Raw genomic sequence first — 24,259 nt, 5'->3', positions numbered from 1 at the left:
AGTAGGAGGAGGGTTGGATCTCCCAAGGAAGGGAGATAAAATAGATAGTTTTGAACAGGTGAGGTAGGGGGACAAGAATAAGAGGATAAAAACAAGGAGCGGAAAGGAAGAGGAGATAAGGGAGGGACAGCTAAAACTAAGGCCGTTTGAGGGGTCATATGGAAACCTAATACAGTATAAGCTTCCTATAATTAGTACACATACACACACACACACACACACACACACACGAAAGCAATCTAAATGAAATCGACAAATAACGGGAGAGACAGCCTCAAAAGAATACCTCTTATCACCTAATAAAGTTTCCAGTATAGGGAATGGGTTACATCTAATTAAATTGTTGATCAAAGGGGTCCCAGGAGACCCCCCTCCCAAAGAACCTGGGCTATGGCCAGGGCTATTGGCGATCTTCACAAACTGATGCTAAAGCCCTATTGTTGAAGACAGTACCCATGCAACTCACTGAACATGGAGAAGGCAATCTGGTGCCCACCTAGAGCCTTCACCCCAATGGACTAGTAGTATTCATAGTATTGGAAGACATTCTGCATGCTACCAAAGGAGAAGGGTAAACACCAGCTCAGCTATAAAGCCCTCCATCTGCAAGAGTGACCTGCCTGCAGGATTCACTGATACAACACTGGCACAAAGCTTGTGGAAGTAATCGATTCCATCTTTGATTTGAGTTAAGGCCCATCTCATGAAGTGGAACCTATACCCAAGGCTGCATGACTGATCAAGAACCTAGACTAGACAGACCATGGACCTAGGGGAAAAAATCAAATATAATTGTTCTGCTAAAAAAGCATAGTGTAAACTGACTCCTATTGACCTTCTGCTGGACTCATAGATCAGTGTCTGCTCTGTCCTGTCAGAGAAGCTTCCTCCTACAGCAGGTGACAAGTAGGAACTCACAGCCAGATAGCGGAGAATGAGAGACCTTGGAACACTCAGCCTTAAAAGGGAGGTTTCCATTAAGCCTCTCCTCCCCTCAGGGCTCAGGGGACTGTGGAAGAGGAGGTCGAAGATTGTAAGAGCCCGAGGGGTGGAGCACACCAAGGAATCAAGGCCTTCAGGACACAACAGGGCTGGAGCTCATGCCCCTGAACTCATAGAGCCTCTACTCATAGAGGTAGCACGCACAGGGCCCAGCAGGGGTCTGCACCAAATGAGGCCCTAGAGCCAAAAGGAGAAGAAGACAAATGCCCCCCATCCCTAACCTAGAAGCTATCCCCAGTTGGTAGCCACTCGCAAATGAACAATGAGTTTCCTCCAACAGAGTCTCACTGGGGCAGCAAACCCCTCTGAAGTGTGGACTGCAAGCCAGGAAGTAGTCACGAACACAAAGCAAAGTCAACGGCCCCTTTAGAGGTTCACTGTCTCATAACGTAAGTCAGGGCATTTTTTTTTCTACCTTACAAGTTCTTTTCATATACATAACGGCTTCGAGTCTGGGATTTTTATGCCATTCCTGTATGTGAGAATGTGTGTCTCTGCGTCTATCGGCATTCCCCTAGTTTGTGCTTTGCCTTCTTTTCCTTGTTTGGTTGTCTTTTCCCGTCTCAGTTCAAAGCCTTCCATTTCTTCTATTATTATTCCTTAGCTGCCTGTTCTTCTCTAATGAGAGACAGAGAAAGTGTGGATCCAGACGGGGATGAGGGGTGGGGTACTGGGACGGGGGAGTAATCAGAATCCATTCTAAAAAAAAATATGCTCAATAACAGAAAAAATTCCAAATGCCCATAGCTTAGGATTCATTTGTCCGCAGGGGAAACATACTTGCAGAGTGTCAGTCAAACTCTGTGACACAGTGGAGTACTGAATCAGTGGGGAAAAAACCAACCATGACATCTGTAAATTTAAAGCAAATAGACGGAACTAGAAAAAAACATCCTGAGTGAGGTCACCCAGACCCAGAAAGACAAATAATAGTATATACTCCCTCATAAGTGGAAACCACACATCAAGCAAAGGGTAACCAGTCTATAATCCCAGAGAAGCTAGGACCCTCTTCCAGAAACAGATGGAAACAGATGCAGAGATCCACAACTAACCACAGGGCCAAGCACCAGGTGAAGAGAGGGATGAGCAATAATATGAACAGAGGGGTGGAGACCATGTTGGGGAAACCCACAGAATCAGCTGACCCGAACTTGTGGAAGATCACTGACTCCTGACTGGAAACTGAGGAACCTCTATAGGACTGAATTAGACCCCCTGAATACAGGTGACAACGTTGTAAATGGTGTGATTTGGGCAGTCTATGGGGCCTCTGGCAGTGAGACCAGGATCTAACTCTAAGGCATGAACTGACTTTGTAGCTCAGCCTTGACAATGGGGAGGGGAAGACATTTGGTCCTACCTCAATGAGGGGTGAGACAGTTATAATTGATTTTCCAGGGGAGGCCTTTACCTCTCTGAGGAGCGGATGGAGGTAGAGTGGGGTGAAGTGGGGAAGGCAGAAGGAGAGAAGGAATGGGGAACTGGGATCCGTATGTAAAAAGCCTCCTCCATGACAGCAGCAGAGAATGACAGGAAGGGGCACAGATCTGATGCTGTGGGAACTGTTTCTCCTGGTCATGGATATGCATCTTGGCTGAGTAACTTCTTTGTCCCCAACAAACTATTTAATTTCAAAATTAAACCAATAGTTTGAATATTAACAATATAATAGCAAACCTTACATACGATTTTCAATAGGGTCGAAAGGCTTTTTTCTGCATGTATAATAGATAAAATTTAAGTTACTTACAACATTTTTTATAGTCATGTTTACTCTGTTTTATAATGTATGATTCTTACTTTACAGACACACATCTACCAATTGTGCATGTCTATTTGAAACTGATTGGAAACCCTGGTTCCAGCTGCAGCGTTAAGAACTTTGGGAGCAGAAGTGCCACTGGGGCTTCCAGGGTTCCAGAAGAGAGATTCGATCTGTCCATAAGGCATGGAACAGCTGAATCGATAAGCCAATGATTTGGCCATGCTGTGGTACCGTTTATAGCTAAGTATAGATTCCCAATTTGTCATTCACTGCACACGGGGCGATGAACCAACTGCCTGATGATAGCTGGCGATCATAATTTACTAATATTTGTCATTTCTGCTCTTAGGCAAGGTTCACACTCCACCAGGCAAATGGACCATTGATCAAACATTGGTTTGTTCAGGTGACAACTATGTTATTGGCTCTGTTTATCTCACTGGCACTTAGGAAATTCAGTCCTAAATGGATCTAGATGATCTTCCCAACCCTCTGCCAAACACACACAGAGAAGCCACGAGGCAAACATAACAACGAACAGTACCGAGATACAATGCCAATGTGTATCTGTGTTTGTCCCTTCTTCCCATTCAATCCTAGCCCTCCTATTTAATAGGACTTCTCCCTCAACGGTACACATTGCAGGTAAAAAAGCCACACCCTTCTTTGTGTGGGTACCACATCAGCGTTAGACAGGGTCCTGTGCCTCATCGTTTTATTTTTTTTAATGTGTTGTCTAAAGCTGACAGAGAAAAGTTGTCTTTTTAACGGAAAGCATTTTAACCTCATCATTTGGAGGGCGCTAGGATAAGTCATGAATCTCTTTATTCCCTTTGTCAAATGGTTGGTTCCAGGCTCTGTTCTCCTTAGCCCTTTGATTGCTTGAACTGAAGACCGAGCCTGGATTTTCATAGTATCTCTCCTGCACATCAGCGTTTTATCAGGGAACAGAACTCATCCAAATGATCTTGCAGCCTTTAGCTTTAGAACAGAATTACATCCCATTATAAAGCGTTGTTTTGAGAGATACGACGGGATTTCTTTTTACAAGTTTAACAACAAAGAAAGTATTTTCAGCCTTCCAGAAAACAAAATTTTATTACAGACAATTATGATTAGTTGCTCTCAAAGTGCTTCTTTTGCCCCCATTTTCTTTTGCTTCCGCCAAAAAGGCCACCCGAAGAAGCTCGTTCTGTTTTAAAACAAACGCCATTAAAACGGTATTAGGTTTGTACGCGAAGATCGGAGAAACAGATTAAAGTCATCCAACACAGAGGAACAAAATTAAAGTAGTAATAAACCAAATGAGTAGCTAAATGGTAAGTGACTATTTCGCCAAATAAACAGCTTATTAAAATGCCACAGAGTCACCGTTAACAGGCCAGGACAGTATTGAAGAGATAAAATTGCTGGCTCGCTAGCCATTTAAACACAGCGTTAATGTAAATAGGTAGCTTACCTGTAATCTTTCTTCTACTTTCTCTCTCTTAAAATATATTGGTGAGCCTGTTACAGAGTACATAAAAAATAAAGCAGAAAAAGAGGAAGCCCAACTAAACTCTGACATTGGTAATAACAATGTCTGACCTATAGAAAGCGCAAACGCAACGTGAAGAAGAGTGAGGAATGGAAGGGAAGTTCCTACGCGCCAAGGCCCTGATGACTGACACTTAGCTCACTGCATCAAAGCCTCTGGTTTTGAGTTCACGCGACTGACCAGTGGACCCTCTCACTTCATTCATGTTTTCATAATTTCAGATTTCATAATCTCCCACATCCCAAATGTACTTTTTAAAATCTGTTCTCCCCGTGGTCACTGAGACTATATTTCTAATGCTCTCAGCATAGTGTTGAGCACAGGGTCAGGCATCACTTTTCGTGACGTTTGAGGGTGAGGTGGTTAGTTCCATACAAAGCCTTCTTCTTTCCTTTCTGTCCCAAGAAACCCTGTGTGCAGACTGTTTAATATTTCTAAACTCAGTACCCCTCATTGGTATGCTTTCTACTTATTAAAATGTTTGAAACCCTTTAATCTGCTGCAAAAGTCCGACTTCTCATCCAGCGCTCCATGCCACACACACACGTATTTTATTTCTGCAAACACAGTGCTGGCAGTTTACATTCGTCTTCATCCTTGCTGGCTTCCTGCTCAGTAGCTCTGGAGCTATGTAAATTTCCGTCAATCCTTTGGGGTGGGCATCCCTCTAACACAGATGCTGTTCCGCTTTCTCAGTTTTCTAAGACTTGGTTTTATACCAATGATCTAACTTCATGAATACATAATACCCAGCAAGTAGCAGGCATCCAGGAAACCATCAAAAAACTGTCAGAATGCCTTGCAGCTCTGAGCAAGTGACTGAGTAGCCCCTAGGTGTTTCTGAGACTCGGTCTAAAAAGAAATATCCTCGGATTTACATCACCTGTAGCGGTCCCAAAGATTAGCTCTCGGGCATTGTTGAAAACTCTTTCAGGATAAGTGATGTTTGTGAATGATCTGTGCACACACACACACGTACACATATGTAATTTATTATCCTGTCATTTGCACGATGAGTTATTTTTCTTCTGCTGAATGTTCTCCATTTCCCAAGAGCCTGAAGGACAGTCTCATTAAGAGCAGAAGAAGGAAGCAGCAGAGACACGAAGGCTGCTTAGGCAGCCCCCACTCCCATTCCCAACACGCCTTTGAAAACACTTGTGTCTCGCTGAAGCTGAGAAATTTGCCTCCTCCCTCTCATGAGTACTTTCATGCATATGCATACATGAGTGTGTATGAGATTAAAATTATCGTTAGCAGTGCCTGATGCTTATTGAAGCCACTTTTCACGTGAGTAACAGCTACTGTGACTTCTCCATCCGTACCTGCCTTTTCACTTAAACACGGTACATTAGAGGCCGTTTCATACTTCTATACTGTAGACATTTGATGGTTGGCTACCTAGATCTATTCTGCCCTTCTAAAATACTCAGGTTTTTGTTGGCATGTTTTTGCTTTCCTACAGGGCTTCTGAGATACACCCAGTCCTGGGCTGCCACGTTAGAACTTAGTTACATTTTTCTTTCAGCCTGTGATCTAAACTCATACCATCCAGGAGAACCTGGAATCCCCGTTTAGAATGAGGGGGCAGAGACACAAGGTTTTATGAGTTTCTGAGGAACATGAGGGATTTGGTCTAGATAGATGAGAAACCAAGACCTTAAAGGTTTTCTACCTAGTAATCACAGAAGCTATCTTTATGCTTTAACTTGGTTTGTAGCAGATTTCCTGAAGTTTGTGATATAAAACTTTCTAGATGGTTCAGGCACAACACATAAACCTACCTCATTCCTTCAAAAAATATATTTATTTGTGTGTGCACATGCCACAGTGCCTATGTGCAGGACAGAGAATAATGTGTGGGATCTGGGGATTAAACTCAGCTCATCAGCCTTGGCAACGAGCATCTTTTTAAATTAAAAAAAAATTAAAAAATTCTTTGAGAATTCTATACTATGTATTTTGATCATATTCACCCACCTTCTTTTCTCAACTCCTTCCATATCCATCCCTATATTCCTATCTCTCAAGTGTGTGGGAGGGAGCACATGTGCATATGTGCACGCGCATGCATGCATGTGCACACATGTGTTTTATAACCTACCAAGTTTAATTTATACTGCCCATAAACTTTTGGACATCAGGGATATACACTGGAGTGTGGTTGACCTGCCAGTAGTCACTAAGGAGAACTGACTCTCCCAGGATTCATTTACTCTCCACAGTTCCTTAGTTAGGGGTGACTCCCTTCCTCGCATTAGAATGTTGACTGGTTTGATCTTGTTCAGATCTTGTTCAGACAACCACAGCTGCTTTTAGTTTCTGGCTGCAGCAGTCCTGTCCACGTCCAGAGGACACTGGTTTGCTCCAACCCTCCTCCGCAAGCTCTGGTTCTGGCAATCTTTTTGCCCCCTCTTCTGTGATGGTCCCCACGTGTCGGAGGGGGTGATGATAGAAGTCTCATTTCATGGTCCAACCTCTGGTTCTTAGAACATTATTGTCCCCTCTTCTGTAATGGTCCCCAAGTGCTGGGGGTGATGATAGAAGCCCGATTCATGGTCCAACCTCTGTTTTCTGCAATCTTTCTGCCCCTTCTTCTGTGATGGTCCCTGAGGTCTGGAGGGGGCGAGAGATGTCCCATTCATGACCAAGCATTTCACTGATGACTATTCTCTGTGTTCTGATCAGTTAGGAGTTTCTGTGTTAACTGCCAATGAGACGATGCACTGTCTGTGTAGAGAAATACACATTAAAGGGCAGTTTGATACTATTCCCATACAGCTGATAGTGGGTTTAGCTCTAGGACTTCTGAACTCCACAATCACAGCTCTTGGTCACATTGACAGTACCAGGCATGCGTTCCCTACTGTGAAGTGGATCTTAAATCTACTCAGGAAGCAGTTAGCCATCCTTTAACATCAATGCCTCTCATGGGCACACCTTGCCACTCCAGTCATTACTGCAGGTCACAGGGGCCACATATGTGTAAGACCACTGATGATCTTTCCTACGCCAGCAGCCTACACAGTGCCTCCCAGGACGATGAACTCTAACCAGTAGGGAGAATGTGTCCTGGTCATTACCAATCTGATTTCTCAATGTTCTATGAGCAAGGCATGTGGTGTCTTCAGCAACGGGCTCTTACCACTAAATTCGTGTGGGTGACCAAGAGTGATAGCATGTTTGTGTGTGTGTGTGTGGGGGGGGTGTCTCCAGGATACTTCCAAGTCAAGGAGTAGCATCCTACTCCTGGGCTTCTTTTTTGTTGTTGTTTGTTTGAGACAGGGTTTCTCTGTGTAGCCCTGGCTGTCCTGGAGTCTCTTGTAGATCAGGCTGGCCTCAAACTCAAAGAGATCCACCTGCCTCTGCCTCACCAGTGCTGGGATTAAAGGTGTGTACCACCACTGTCCAGTTTACTCCTGGGCTTCTTATTAGGCAACATAAGGTTTCTAGAAGGAGCATAATTTCATGTGTAAGGTAACTCCAATTAGATTCCTTTGCGAGACTATAAAAAAAAACATTTTTATTAGAATTTGAGAGGGAAAAGTAACAGTGCAGGGAGGCAGTGACTCCTAAAGCTTGTTAGGGTAAGGGGGTGGAGGAAGGGAGAAAGTCATGGTTTAAGAGGGAAGGCAGGTGTGATAGCCCATGTCTTTTAGTCCCATCACTTTGGAGACAGATGCCTCTGTGAATATCTGTGGGTTCAAGGCTATTCTGGTCTACATAGGGAGTTTCAGGTCAGTCCAAGCTACATAGGGAGACCCTGTTTCAAAAACAGAGAGAGGGAAAGGAGAAAGGAAAGCATGGCCAGGTTTGCGGCTGTGTCTGAAAGGAAATGAGATAAACAAAAGGGAGAGGCAAAGTCACGTTTTTCTGAGTAACTCAGAAAAAAGGGCAAGCTGCAGTGTCATGGGGGTGTGGGGATGGGGTTTCTGACGGGAAAGTACCAGGTATCTTTAAGGGTATAATTATTCCTCCCACCCCCTTAGCCTCAATTTAGGTGAATCAGCCTTCCAAGGGGTGGTCTCTTGAGCAGGTATTAGCAGACCCAGCTGGAGTAACTCCTAAGGGAATGGAAAATGATATGCAATGTTCTAATCTTTATAATCGAGATCAGAACATCATGCTTACATTCAGGGCCAGAGGAGGTTCCATCCTCAACAGAGCCCTGATATCCACCCTCAATGGCCTCCAAGGCCACTGAAACAAGATTAGTTCTTTGAAATCGAATCACAGATTTGGGCATGAGTTCTTGAACACGTGGGCTTTATTTGCTTTGCCTTTACTTTGGATGGGTTATATTCGGAAATACAAAGAACCCCTAAAGGAAGTGGTGTAGGGGCAGCTGGGGAATGGCCACTCTCTGTTTATCCTTAAAACAAACAAAAACAAAAAAGCTACAACAACAAAATACCCGACTCTTCAAAAACCTCAGGGAATATCATCTTCCCAAGAAAAGGAAAACAAAACATTTAAAAAACTTAAATGGACTGTTTCAAAGGCGTCTCTGGTCCTGCTAGTCCATTTTACAAATGAAGCTCTCATTGGAGTTGCGTGCACGTTAGGAGGCATGCTCACAGCAGGAAGTCTGGTTAGAGCAGAGCGGTGAAAAATGGGGGAGTCCTTCTCTACTGGGGATCTGGGAGCAGTTTCTCTCCTGAGTTGTCGGGAGTCCAAGTGGGTGAGCAGAGGGGTAAAATGTCTTCTGTGAATCTGTCACCATCGGGAGTCACGCTGGAACAGAGACTTCCGTGTCTAAACAGTGACTCCAATAAGAACGGAACCTGGACAATGAGCGCTGCTCGCCTGTGCCCAGCAGAGTTAGCACGGAGTTAGTACACAGAGCCAGGGACTCGAAGCTGCTTTCCTAGCAGGGTCTGAATCCACTTTTCCCAAGGCGCCTCTCAAAGGAAAAAAGGCCAGTGGAATGCTGGGCTTTATTATGTAGATGAGGAGGTGGAGGCCCTCCTTTTGTGTCGTCAGAGGGGTCTCTGAATAGTTTGTTGCCTTGGTCTACCTAGAGCCTGCCTCTGCCTACAGGAAAAAGCGGTCACAAGGATGCAACCGTCAAGGGGACTTAGAGAAATTTGTCTCTGGGAAAAGGACAAGATTTACTTTAAATCAAATAAACAAACGCGTTCGGTTTACTTTAGTAAAACGAGAAATCATATGCATGTTTATTTATTGGACAAATTAGAAAAAACATTTAATATCTCCATCTTAAATGATCCGATTTCAGTTTTTCTTTCTTTTCAATGACTCAGATACTTCACAATGGGGTGTTCTTTTCATTCTAAAATTTCTTTAATTTTGAGAATCTACTTGTTCCTTTCTTGTTCCCAAAGAAAACCTGATTTTTTTTTAAATTGAGTGTAATTTCACTGAATTTCTTCATTTAATTTGTTTTTTATATTTATGGTTTTTGGAAACAGGGTTCCTCTGGGTGACCCTGGCTGTCCGGGCTGCCCTTGAACTCACAGAGATCCACCTGCCTCTGCCTCCCGTATACTGGGATTAAAGGTTTGGGTCATCATGACCTAGCTTCAGTTTCTTTAATGGTAAGTCAACATACAGCCTGGTCTTCAGGTTGACTTTCTGTCTCCTGTCTCAACCACAATATAGAACCATAGAATTTATTTATAAAGGTAAATTGTTTTTATCAAAGATGTATCCAATCATCTCTACAAATCTTAAAAAAAGCATCATTTGCTATACTCAACTGAGAGAATAATCTTTTAGAGTTTGGATGAGTATCTATATACATGAAGTTTTTTGATAAAAAAATGTATTTCCAAATCCTGTTGGGGACGGGAAAGATGCCTCTGCGGTTTAGAGTGTTAGCTGTTCAAGCATGTGGACCGGATTTTTAGATGCCAGGCAAGGGCCTGTGCATTCCTGTAATCCTAGCACTGAGAGGGGGTGGAGACAGGAGGATGATTGTGGCTTGTGGGCAAGTTTCAGGCTCAGTGAAAGCCCCTTCTTCAGAGGCAAGAGGTAGTGTGTAAAAGAGGAATGCACAGATGCCCACTTGGGACTCTCAGGAGTGCGAGGTGTGCACAGTCACACACAGCTAAAGGAAACAGTTTACTGATAAAAAGCTTTCAGAAAAAGATAGAACAAACTGGCAAAATGCAAATAGCTTTTATGCGTAGTCCATGGGGAAAGATGTTTTTTGTACATTTTTTTTCTACCGGTGGATCTAGTCAGACCTTTTACAAAAAGGAAGCATATCAATGTGGCAACACGTTCTGAATTTTGAAAATTCTCTTCTAAACTAAAACATATTTATTCATTGATGAAAATCTGGCAGGCTCTGGGCTTTTAAAGAAAGCAAGTAGTCTGTCCTTTCCTTCCTGTCAGGGAAAAAAAAAATCGATGTTTTTGGTATCTGTTCTTTTAATCAGTTGTTCTGTATATAAATTCAAAGATTTAGTTGTAAATGTTGAACACACAATACAGGTCATTTTGTAATCATTTTTATAACTTTACATGTGATAAATAGTTTGTTCTGTTATCAGTATTTTTATAAATTCTCAGAGATAAATATTGATTTGTCATTATTTGTTGAACCAATCTTCCAGCTTAGGACCCTGGAAGATTTTCCCCAACATGTATTGATTAGTGACAAGTCCCTTGGGAGGATTCTTCAGGTATAAAGTACATGCATTTATTACTTGAATAAAAAATGAAATAAAAGTAAGAAGACATGACTACTCCTTAAGTACAGAGAAGATTTTTATTGTAGATAGAAGGGAGAAAGCAGGCAGAAAGAAGAGTCCAGGCTGAACATGGCTGACAGACTAAACTGGCAAGAGAGAAGCCATTAACCAAGAGAGACAGCCCAGGCCAAGAGACCACAAGACCAGCATAGCCAAAATGGCCATAATATAGGGATCAGGTTGGGATAAGGGAAGCAGCCGCCTAGCCCTTAGGAGGCAGAGGTTTAGGGTAGTGCTGAGTGGGACAGTGGGACGTGTCCTGGCTTTCAGACCTAACATTCCCACCTTGTGTGGATGATAGGGGCCAAATAAGCTGTTCTATAACTGTTTCCTGCTGAAATCAGTGCATCCTTAGAGGGGAGAGGTAAAACAGGCTGGAATGGTGGTCACAGGATGGGAAAGGTGAGGCCAGTGGGCTGGGAGCCTGTTTTGCTTGTTACCCAGGTTTTGTAGGATCACATGGGGCTAGGGAAGTGCAGGCTACTTTGGAGCCCCTGGTGCTCTGTGGGCAGTTTCCAGTGGCCCACAGTTGATGAATATCTGCTGACAGGTAGACTCAGGAGGGAAGGGAAAGCTGAGGAGCTTAGGAGAAAATCTTCATCTTGGGTGCACACTTGAAATTTTCAGGCCCATGGTTCTGGTAGCTGGAGGAGTCCCAAGACCAGGAAAAGGGGAGAAATGCCACCCTCAGAAGTAGACAGGTGGGGAAGCAGGCTGCTGGTTGACTGGAGTACTGATCTGGAGTCCTTTCGCCCAATGCCAGATAAACCCAAGTCTCAAGTTTACAAGAATTTTTTAGGTTTATAAAAAGAGATTGAAGTTTTGGATATATTAGCATTACCACTTTTTTGCAATCTGTACTGAAATCCACCTTGTAGACAAAGTAGTAGATCCATGCCTTTGAGTCATAGTAAAAGCTTGGGAACCCCAAAACAATTCTGGATTAAAAACATTCATCTTCTTTCCAGAGGGCTGGACACATAGATTGAATAGAGGTATTTTTAGCATAATTATGAAACTCTTTTGATTCTGTACCTAGAAGATGACCAAAGGGTATTTAAAGTTTTGAGCTTTGAGACTGCCCATAGTACCCAATGCTGTAACCATCTTGTCAGAACTCCACTGACGAATGTTAAAACTCTAAGTTTAGAAGCCTTAGTATAACAACAGCATAAAGATGGAATGAAATCAGAAACATTTTTAAACCTGATTTGTGAGTTGATCTCTTTCAGAACGAAGTCTGCCAGCCATATAAACTGTGTCTGTCTTTATCAACTGGAGACCTAGCAGCTCTAGAAAAAAGCAAGACTTAATTTTACTTATGAAATGAACTGAGAAGGCAACTCTAGCCTTGGGGAAGGAGCTGGTACATTTGTTGTTAATCTGACAAAGCTACAGTTAGCCATCAGTACCACCAGAGATCTGAGAAGGATACATTATAGCAGGAAGTATAATCCAAATGGCCTGTGTATCAACTAAAATGACAGAGACTTGCTACTACCTGGGCAGTTACCCTAGGCTCCCATGGTCTCCAAGGCTTTGTTGGGGACAGTGGTTGGTCTTTGCTGTCACACAGGACAACATTAAATCTTCAACTGCTGCACAGGATGGTGTCAGCCTTCAACTGCCAGACCCAGAAGATCTGAGAGATTTTCTCATGGAGAAGGAACTTGGGAAAATTCATCTATCTTGGCCAGGCAGTCAACACAAAAGTGTCCAGACCCCTTTTGGCCGGTGAGGTGAGCAGTTCTTGTCCATATCAGTGTTATCATACTACAGGTGGAGTTGTCAGTGCCCCTCTGTCATCTTTGGAGACCTTAGGGATGCTACTAGGAGCTTTGCATTCCTGTTTCTCATGCGAAACCTTTTCCTTTTTTTCTTTCCTTTTTTAAAATACATGTGCATGTATTTATATATTTATTTATTTAATGTTCATGGGGGTTTTTGCCTGCATGAGTGTCTGCATGAGGGTGTCAGATCCCCTGGAGATAAAGTTACAGTCAGTTGTGAATTGCCATGAGAGTGCTGGGAATTGCACCCCAGTTCTTTGAAAGAGCAGGCAGTGCTCTTAACCAGTGAGTCATCTCTCCAGCCTCTCTTTTTTTCATTAAGTGTGCTAAATGCCATACTCAGCATATCTCGGAGAGTTTAAGTGCCATGTCTGTTAAATATATCTGAGTTAAATAAACTATACTTGCTTTTAGTTACTTGTTTTAGGATTAACCTTGAAAACACATACAGGAGGCTAAGCTTCTCTCTATAAATGAATTATATAGCAGTTTATAAGTTAATAGATTTTTTAAGATTAGGATTTTTTTGCAGCTTTTTCCCTGTTAAGTTTGAGCCTTAAAAATTTGAGTTAAAGATTTAATTGAAGATCTGTTAGCATCAAAATTTGTCCTGGGTTTGATCCATTAGCATCAAAAATTGTTCTTTGTTTGAGACTTAATATTATTATTTCCTCAGAGGCTTACAGACTCTCTCTTACATAAGAGGTCTTGAACACAGAAAGGGCTTTTCATATGTTATTTTATCTCCTAGCCCATAAGGACCATGTGTTTTTCTAGCTGAAAACAAGGCTGAGAAGCAAGCATGTAGACTTAAGTCTTAAGGTCCACATTTTGAGATTCTCAAGACACCAAGTTCCCCTGCTGGAAAACAGGAAAGACACCGGGCTCGGTTCTCCTCTCCTCAATCTGCAAACCCCAGCCTAACTCAAGACTGCAAAGTGTATACTCATTTGAAATACCCCCTTTAGGAAAAACACCTCTCTGGTGCCCACTCTCACAGAGCTGACTAGGGAAGAGTTTTCTTGAGATTCATTTTCCCATGCTCAGTCACGCAAGCAACCAATGACCACTGCAGCCCTAGTCCTAATGAGCCCAGCGAGTGCTCCAGCTGGCAGAGACCCCATGTGATGCTGATTTTGCAAGCATGCAGAAGAGAAGAGTTTGGAAATCTGGGAAGCATACTATACTTATTTTGCTGAATAGCCAGGTTATCAGACTGTGTCACTATTCGAAAGCCTGGTGATCTGATTTGGATCCACATGATAGACTAAGAAGACAGACCTCAATAAGCTCTTCCTCTGACCTCCACAAGCACTCTGTGATGCTGCCTCTCTTTTTCTGTGTGTGTGTGTGTCTTCCAATTTATTCATTAATTAATTTTTAAAAGCTTAAAAAGAAAAGTTTTCCAACTATCTGTAAGGCAACATGAGGGATAGCCCAGATTTCAAGTGCAAAATACTTGGCTGTTTTTTTTTAACAATATTTAAAAATTTTTTTTATTGTGCTATACATTTTTCTCCACTGCCCTCCCTTCCTCCCCTCTTCCCTTTTATCCTCTCCTGTGGAACCCCCCCCCCCCCACTCCTAGTTTATGCAGGAGATCCTGTTGTTGTTTTTTTGTCTCTTTCCAATTTAGATCCGTGTATGTCTCTCTTAGGGCCCTCTTTGTTGTTTAGGTTCTCTGGGGTTGTAGATTGTAGGCTGGGTTTTCTTTGCTATCTAAAAGCCACTTATGAGTGAGCACATATTATTTTTGTCTTTATGGGTCTGGGTTACTTCACTCAATTTTTTTTTTTTCTAGATTCATCCATCTGCCTGCAAAATTCAAGATGTCATTATTTTTTACTGCTGAGTAGTACTCCATTGTGTAAATGTACCACATTTTCTTTAACCATACTTCAGTTGAGGGCATCTAGATTGTTTCCAAGTTATAGTTATTACAAATAATGTTGCTATGAACATAGTTGAGCATATATCCTTGTGGTGTGGATGAGCTTCCTTTGGGTATATACCCAAAAATGGTATTGCTGGACCTTGAGGTAGATTGATTCCTAATTTTCTAAGAAACCACCATACTGATTTCCAAAGTAGCTGGACAAGTTTGCACTCACACCAGCAATGGAAGAGTGTTCCCCTTACTCAACATCCTCTCCCGCATAAGCTGTCATCAGTGTTTTAGATCTTCGCCAGGTGTTAGATGGAATCTCAGAGTTGTTTTGATTTGCATTTCTCTGATGGCTAAGAATGTTGAGCATTTTCTTGGGTGTCTTTCAGACATTTGAGATTTGTCTTTTGAGAATTCTCTATTTAGGTCTGTACGCCATTTTTAAAAATTGGATTAGCTGTTCTTTTGATGACTAATTTCTTAAGGTCTTTGTATATTTTGAAAATCAGCCCTCTGTCCAATGTGGGGTTGGTGAAGATCTTTTTCCATTTTGTAGGCTGCCATTTTGTCTTGTTGACTGTGTCCCTTGCTTTACAGAAGCTTCTCAGTTTCAGGAGGTCCTATTTATTAATTGTTTCCCTCGGTGTCTGTGCTACTGGGGTTATATTTGGGAAGTGGTCTCCTGTGCTAATGTGTTCAAGTGTACTTACCACTTTCTCTCCTTTGAGGTTCAGTGTGGTTGGCTTTGTGTTGAGGTCTTTGATCCATTTGGACTTGAGTTTTGTGCATGGTGATAGATATGGGTCTATTTTAATTCTTCTACCTGTTGGTATCCAGTTATGCCAGCACCATTTGTTGACTATGTTTTCTTTTTTCCATTTTATATTTTTGGCTTCTTTGTCAAAAATCAGGTGTCCATATGTGTGTGGATTGCTATCCGGGTCTTAGACTCGGTTCCATTGATCCTCCTGTCTGTTTTTATGATTTGGCTTAAGGGTTCTAATCTCTTGGACACCATGGATTCTATAGCCTCAAATTTGCTTGGGCTTTCTGAGCAAATAGACAGTCTTTCAAAGCTTTCTTTTCTGTCTTTCACTTCTAATTCTTACTGTCTTCCCTTCACTGAGCCATTAGATTAGCATGTATTGTCAATTACCAATAGACTTCTTCTATCATCTGACGTATCATAAGCAGTCTTTGCGGTCCGTGTTCCTATCAGCATTTTGGTCTTTTGAGCTCCTATCAGTATCACCCATTAAGCTTTCCTTATGGCAGTCATGACTTATCTAGCCTACACCTCTAAATTCTTACAAATGCCTCAGACAGCATAGTTCTAGAGGCTTCTAAATCCCAGGGTCAGGAACTGTCACAACAAGCACCCACTCCACAGCACCCAAATCAGTATGCTTTGTTGCTCCCTAGAGGAGTAGAACCATTAGAAAGATGCAAATGTAATTTAAAAAGCTGTTTCATTTTTTATATTATATATTATATATTATACGGCTGGAGGCGGCATGGCCCAACAACCCTAAAAGCCAAGAACTAGGAAATCTTCACAGTTCAAGAAACTGGAAGCCTCAGAACAAGAGGACCAAGGATGCAACCCCAGTTGGAGTCGAAGGGTCGTGGTCTGAGTTTTCATTGAAAGTCTGAAGACTATGCAGTTTGTGTACAGGGGCTGTTCTAAAGTGCTTGGGAAGACTTGCCACCTTCTTCTGTGTTCCCCGTACTACAGAGTTTGTCTCTTCTCCAGCAATTTTTCCCTTTGTGAATGACAGAGAACATATGACTTAGTTACACCAGGATATACGTGAGAAACAAGACTAGGTAGTGTCTACCCACTGCTAGGTTTGAGGCTTACTTGTTATAGTAGCTGATGTTGTCCTGACCACTGAGAAGTCTTCTGCTTTACACAGTTTGAAAACAGTTCAAGTCTGGTGCCCTTCACTGATGTGCATTTAAATTGGCACTGTAGGTACAATGCTTACTTGGCAAAAATGCCATTTTCTTGTGCAAGAGTTAAAGGAAAGCCTTTGCCTCTTTGATCATTCATTCATTCATTCATTGTGTTCTTTTATTTGGCATGTCAAAGGTGGAAAGGCAAGTCCAGCATTCTTTTATTCTTGCTATACTTTTCTTGTGCTTCTGATGCTCCTATTGACTTCTCTCTAGTAGACACACATTCTGAAGTATCCAGTATGTTCACTTGAGTTTACATGTGTTTGCATAGCATTTGTTGTTTTTTTTATATATCCTCAATTAACTGATATGTCAAAGTTTTGCTTTAGATCTCATTCCATTTCTGTTTTCAAATAAAAAAAAAAAACCAGCAACTAATCTCAGTCTTTGTCTACACACCATTCTTAGCTCCAATTTATTGACGCTACACCTACACCCACAATACCAAATCTCATCCTATCTCCTTCTTTCAACTGACTTCCAGATTGCCTACAGTTCATTACTTGAGTAGTGTCAGGTGGATGGTGCATGCCCCTTTATGAGATTGTGTGAGGATCATGCTGGGAGAAGAGTGGGGGTCAGAGGTCACCTGTGCACACTCATGGTACCCCAGTCTCCTCACTAACTAGCTTTTACATCGTTTTCAGCTTTTCCCATTCTGGTAGATGATGAATAAAATTCGCTGTGTTTCATGTATTTCTAATTAATAACGGAAACCATCTCTTAAGTAACAAGGTAGGCATTTGAGTTGCCCCTTCCATAAACTGCCTACACATGTTTCAAAGGTGAAATACTAGGTTTAATTTCCTCATAGTTCATATGGAAAATCCCTTAGGAAACATAAAAGCACAATTTAGCTTCTTACAACATTCACCTTCTTTTTAGAAACTGCTACAGGCTTTTTATGATCCAGCATATCCTCCACGACTGGACTTTGTTTCAGATGTCCTATCAACTGCTAGGGATGTTAATGAGCATGATCCATGTTCTCTGGGAGATGTTGCGGGGGTGCGGGCATTTTTTCTTAGAAGAGCAAACATCAGTGTAACAATAGACAACCCATTCCTTTATAAATACTCTCCTTTTTCCTAGCTGAAATTGCAGTGTCCCTAGAAAGCATGAGCTGCGGATTGCTAGTGACAACCTGAGTAAAAAGGACACATTTCCTGCTCCTGGTGCTCACCGACGCCAAAGCCCAAGAGAAGCAGTTTTCCTTAAAAAGAAAGCTCTGCCTGGTGGTGATGGTGGCACAGGCTTTTAATCCCAGCACTCAGGAGGCAGAGGCAGGCAGATCTCTGAGAGTTCGAGGTCAGACTGGTCTCCAGAGTGAGTTCCAGGGCTACATAGAGAAACACTGTTTCAAAAAACAACAAGAATTTAAAAAAAGAAAAAAGAAAAGAAAGAAAAGGAAAAAGAAAAGAAAGCTTCAAATTTCCTAATGTTTTTACACTATATGTTCTCACAAGGGAATAAAAAAACCCTATAATCAAATCCACCTCTTCCCCTTTTTATAGTTGAAAGAATGAAGTTTAAGGGTATGTGAAAACCCCTCAACCTAGAACCTTCTGAAATCTTGCCAGCGTACCATTCTTGTTCCATTTTTGATTTGTTTTTGTTTTTTTTTTTTTTCGTTTGAAACGACATTCATGTAACTTGCTCATGTGAAATGAGAATTAAAAAAAACAGCGTCTGGAAAGGAAGAGAAGGATTAGCCAGAGCCCTCTGCTAGGATGTAGCCATCCTGATCTAATGTACCATTGGCAGCCAAGCTTGGGAGTGCAGGGTTTCAAGGGCTGAAGCTCCCAGGCACAGCTGGCACTCAGCTGGTTCTGTTAGTAACTGCACACTGCCTCAGTGTCTCTCATAAACTCAACTGCTGCTTTTCAGGCTTCTCTCTTTCTCTCTCTCTCTCTCTCTCTCTCTCTCTCTCTCTCCTTTTTTTTTTTTAACTCATAGCACAGGAAATTTTTCCTCAATGCGTGTAAGAGTTGTTTGATTCCCTAAAGAGAAAGACTTGGCAAGGCAGTTGGGAGGGAAGTAGAAGCCGGAACACATGAGCGCATTTTAACAATATCCAAGTGTAACTTTTATTGCCAACAGTAGAGCTGCACTGGAATTTGAAACACAGCCGGATGGTAACTGCCGTTGTTTTTATCTATGAACAGAACACTGGAGCTTCTTTCTGAGATGAGTAACTTTGTTTCTATTTATTTCGCTAGTAAATGTATCTGATTTGTTTTCATTAGGGAGGAGAAAGTGTGTGAGTGTGTGTGTGTGTATAAGATGATGTAGGGGTGTATTTCTCTAGGGAAGAAAACTATCAGGTCTAGAATGAACGTGGCAAAATGCAAAACAAAATTTTATTGAAAGACTTGATGAAGATAAAGCCAACACATTACCTACAATAAAGAGGAACTGTGGTCTAGGCATTAAGAGGGAAGCTTAGAATTTAAGAAGCCCAGGACGTAGCAGTGATTTGTCAAAAGCATCCTTACAAGGCTGGTCTGAGTTGCCAAATCAGCAGTATTAAGCCCTTTGTGCTATGTGTTCTTCATTTCGTCCAGTGTTTTGAGTGATTTTGTGCCAAGGTCTGGGGACACTTGCCCACTAACCAAATCCAAGTTTGTCTAGTTCTGTTCTTCAGTACTAGATCACTGGTCCATCCATTATGGCAACAGTTGGATGAAATGGGCTAAGTGAATGTCTGCTGCCTGCAGGTGCTTTTGGTGGTTAGCTGGCACTTGACTTTAAATGGTAAATAGACACCAGAAGGATAAACTTCAGCCACAGTATATGAACCGTGGTCAGTTATTTTTTCTCAGTCTTTGGTAACAAATATATTATGATCAAGACAATAGCATTTCCTCTATTAACTTATTTTCTTCTCTTTCTTTAATTTAAGGCAATACCGTGTGGCAATGAATATATTTGCAAGCCAAGACCACCATTCTAGTTTTTAATCACATCGTTTCACTGTATGATAAACAGATATATGATGTCATACAATATACATTTTAATCTATGATAGTAACCTCACTAAGCAAAACAAAATAAACTGAAAACAAAACAACCACAACCAAACCCAAGACAGCAACAAAACCAAATCAGCAGCAAACTCTCTATGAATTATCCTGACCTAGTTTGAAAACAAAACAATCAAGTCCCATTCACAGGGTCTTCATTCACATCCATTATGTCTGGTACACTGGAGGGACATTAAGCCCAATGGAGGGATGTTAAGCCCAAACTGAGGTTACCTGCTGAGGCTGGAAGCATTTTGAGTAAACAGCACAAGAAGAGAGGAAAAGAAACAGGATCTCCCCAGAAAACACTTTTCCCCCCCATTGTTTTGCCCTCTCCCTGTCTGGGTTCTCAGAATACCAGCACATCCCTGACAGTACAATACACCGCTTTATTGTATGAATAGAATGAATTATCGTCCTGGTGGTGACTTCGCACCGGGGAAGAGTTTATCAGCCGCCATCACTGGCTATCTCTGTGCACACCTAATGTGAAGGAAAAACTCAGTGAACAGACTAGAAGGGGTCTCCCTGAACCCTGCCTTTACTGGGCCTTGGGTCCCCCTTTCACATTTATTGGCAAATCCTTTTCCTATCTCTTCTTAGTCCCCTATCCTTTGTTAGCGACAAAGAGCAGATTTTCTTTTGTAAATCCGTAGTAATTAAATGAGCACTCCAGTGACTGTAGCCTTCAATGGTCTGTTTCCTAGGTTTTGCCTTTGACAGTCATATTTTTGCAGAGGCCCCTGAGATGACTGGGCACCTTCCCCTACTTAACACTGAAGCAATTGGTGTCTGTGTTCACCGCGTGAAGGAGGAAGAGATTCATTAAGGGTACTTCATTAAGGGGTTGAAATGGGAGACTCGAAATGTGCCTGAACCGTTGGAGATCTAGAGGACCTGTCTATTAGAAGTGCCACAAAGACTGTTTCGGAAACTGAGCTCCAGCTCCAGTGGGCGGATTAGGAAGAGTGATGGGATTAGTGTTTAATGACTTGGGGCAGGAGACAAAGGAATTTCCACAAAGAGGCTTAGATATGGAAGAATTAACACTCTCTGTTCCAACCAGGCCTCCGATGACTTCCAGCTCTCTTTTCACACTCAAAAGCCAAAGGGGGCGGGGGAGGGAGGGGTGAGGAAAGCTGGAATACTTTCCTAACTTATTTCCAACAAAAATAAAGAGGAAATAAAAGAACTCTCTTCCCTCGCTCGCCCTCTCTTCAAGCGTCTCTCGCTGTCTACTTAGCCACTGTGAGCTTGTCCAGAGCTCCAAGCCTGTGCAGATGCCTCTCGGCTTCCCAGCATCAGGAAGTCACACCCAGAGGTGGCCACGGAAGCAAAAGCCCGGTGGTAGCTTTACCAAGGCTGTGGGAAAAGCGCTTTCTTCTTCCGGACTGTTTATATCACAGGTGCAACAGGCGGGCCAGAGAGGTTCTCGAACTCTCCGCCTGGCCCCACCTGGCTGGGCTCACAGATCCCAGCCAAGAGTGCTTCACTAAAGAGGCGATTATCCTGACTGCTGGGAGGCGAAGGTGCTTCAGGTTTGAAAGTGCTCTTGAACAGGAGTCAAGTCAACTTGGGAGTAGCGTGGAGTTTATCTCTAGCATTCCCCCTGCTTGGACAAGAATACAGTATCATTATCTAAACACCAGCCAAATGTAAGTGGCTGACCCCGGGGTGGAGCAGTATTCGTGAGAGTTGCAAAGTCAATAGCCTCGGAGCACCAAATGCCGAGCGTGATTCCACCGCCGCCGCTGCAACCCAAGAGCAGGTGCGAGTTACTGCGCAGCCCACAGGACAAACGGCGCTGCAAATGAGCCCGCTTTAAAGCAGCTCAGCGTGTCCCTATTTTCACCCAAACTAAATTACTTGCAGAAAAGCTGAGTATTCATTTCATGTATTAGTTGTACAAAATGGTCCTGGTGCAGTTCTCGACACCGAGGTATTATTTAACCGGTGTGGTTTAGTGGGACAAGGGGCAGACCCCTGCCGTAATCCATTCAGGCAACACCAGCAGTCAGTGTGAAATTAAATACATGACAGGGAACGAATGTAATGCGTTTTATAGGCAGTTGTTCATCCACATCAAACTGCAGCTTTTAAAATCCTAGGATTTGATCCCACAACAGGAAGAGTAGAGCGTGCTGCAAGCCAAAGGGAGAAACATCGGGAACTAGACTAACGGGGCCGAGCCCAGAATTCAGTGAGAGAACAGGGAACCATTTGTAACCATCTGAGCTCTGTGAAAACCCTCAGATCCCAGAGGCCCAGCTCCCATTTGATCAGGTAGCTTCGGGGTTTGGACCTATGTTTAGTGCCCCCTGCCTTGTGGTGACGTCAAAGACTCCCTCACCTCCCTGGGTACCCCTGACTCCAATGTGGTCTAGCAGTCTGTACCTTAGGCGTAAAAACTTTTATAGACATTTCTCAGGCATATGAAAGCTTTGAAGATTGTCCCAACCTTAAAAACAGATCAAAGGGGAATGTGAATTGCTCGTGAGTTTTATATCATCCAGGCAGCTTCCTGGGCAGCCGGTCTTCCTGACAAATTAGTATGTGCATGCATGTGTCCATATGTGTGCATGCATGCAGTGTGTGTGTTTGTGTGTGCGTGTGCCCATGTGTGTGCATGCATGCGTGTGTCTTTGTGTGTGTGTGTGTGTGTGTGCTTGTGTGAGTGGGTTCACCTGTGCATGGTTATGCGGTGCTGTGAGATTGATATCGATTGTCACTCTCCAGGGTACATTTTAAAGAAAGGGCTGCTCTTGAGCCTGGAGCTCACAGTTATGGCGAGACTGCCTTGCCAGCCATCCTCCGGGATCTGTCTGTCCCTCTCCTTCCACTGTTGGAGTAAGAGAGGGTGAACCATGGGAGCCTGACTTTTCTGTCAGTTCTAGGGATCCAAACTCAGTCCTCAGGCTAGCACAGAAGCACCCCACTCACTGAGCCATCTCCCCAGTCCTAAGAGGTCACTTTAACTGTGGGGATTTTCATCATGATTTCTAAGTTGCTCTTAGAGGAAAGGGGAGCTGTGGTGGTATTTTCTGGCAGAATGTCACTATATTAGTAACAACTTTGGCTTCCCAGTCAAAACTGAGCAAGAATCTGTGTCTTGAAAGTGTGACCTGCAGGCATTGCACACTTCCATGGCTACCAGTGACTCTATCTGAGGACATGGCTCCCCAGCAGAATCCAAACTGTATGGCTCCACTTCTTTGGATATGAACGTTAATCGGAAGACTCAATTGACGGTGTCTTCTTCTGTGGAAGACAACGAATTTGTGGTTCTTTAAAATACATCAAGAGGGCCTTGAGGAATGGCTCAGCAGTTAAGAACACTGGCTGCTCTTCCAGAGGACCCGGGCTCAATTCTTAGCGCCTATGTTGGCTCACAGTCCTCCGTAACTCCAGTTCCAGCAGAGCCAATGCCCCTTTCCAGTCTCTCAGGGTATGGGCAGGCGCACAGTACACAAGCATACACGGGCAGGCACACGGTACACAGACATAGACAGGCAGGCGCACAGTATACAGACATACACAGGCAGGCGTATGATACACAGACATACACAGGCAGGCGCACAGTACACAGGCATACACGGGCAGGCATACCCTGGCAGTTCCCGCTGAGCTGTTTGGTTTTGCTTGGCTTCGCTGGCAGGCAGGTTTCACCCATGGGTGACCAGGAGGTCCTTGCTACATTGCTATATGCTTCTAAAGGACTGTGAACCCAAGAGAGACTTAAAAGCCCACATGGAGCTACAGAGCAGAGTCATACAAGGTCCACCCCATTTCACATGTCTGGACTAACCACAAAACCCCACGTCAAAGAACACTGCCTGACCGGTCAGTGTAAACGACTCAGGAAAGCCTGGGAGAGGGAGATAAGTGGAGGCCTTGGTTACAACATTACAGTCCCAAGAAGGAGAGCAAGACAGCTCCCAAATAAAAAGGATGATTAGTGGGTGCCTTTCTGCAGAAAGAGGGGGTGTCCTCATATTTGTGTCAGTCACATTTGGATGTCTTGAGGATACTGTTCTGGTAGAAGTATTGTGATTTCTCGGGTTTTAATTGGGATTCCTTACCAGTCAAAGTCAGCTGAGCTCAAACGAAATCATTGAGAGTATCTCAGAGACACTACCTCTGCAGCCACCCACAATTGTGGTTTTTAATGTCTGTGCACGGATAAGAAGAGTGAGTGTCAGAGAAAGATCTGCTGGGAGGGAAATTAAAAAGCAAGCCTTACCTTTTCTTTGCAAACTTGAAACAGAACAGAATCAACTAACTCATAACCGTACACAGCCCATTACCAAACAGGCATATGTTACAAGGACTTAATTCCCTAAAGCTCGGGGATGTTTCTAAGTTCCCCTGTCTTTAATTATTGCAGCTTTGGCCTGGGCACCTCGGACGAGGAGAGCCACCTTCAGAGACTATGCTCACCAATTTGACTACCACCTTTTCCTCTTGCAAATAATCCCTTTCCATGCAGGACTCAGCAATTATGCGACCAAGACATGCTTCCGCACTTGCTTCTTCAAGCTCTCACATTAAAGCCCACTTTGACCTTGAACTGGCTACC

Source organism: Microtus oregoni, unplaced genomic scaffold, assembly GCF_018167655.1.
Source record: "Microtus oregoni isolate MIOR12 unplaced genomic scaffold, Mior012 000019F_ref0000042, whole genome shotgun sequence".
Lineage (NCBI taxonomy): Eukaryota > Metazoa > Chordata > Mammalia > Rodentia > Cricetidae > Microtus > Microtus oregoni.
The sequence above is the reverse complement of the archived record's forward strand: the minus strand, read 5'-3'. Positions refer to the sequence as shown.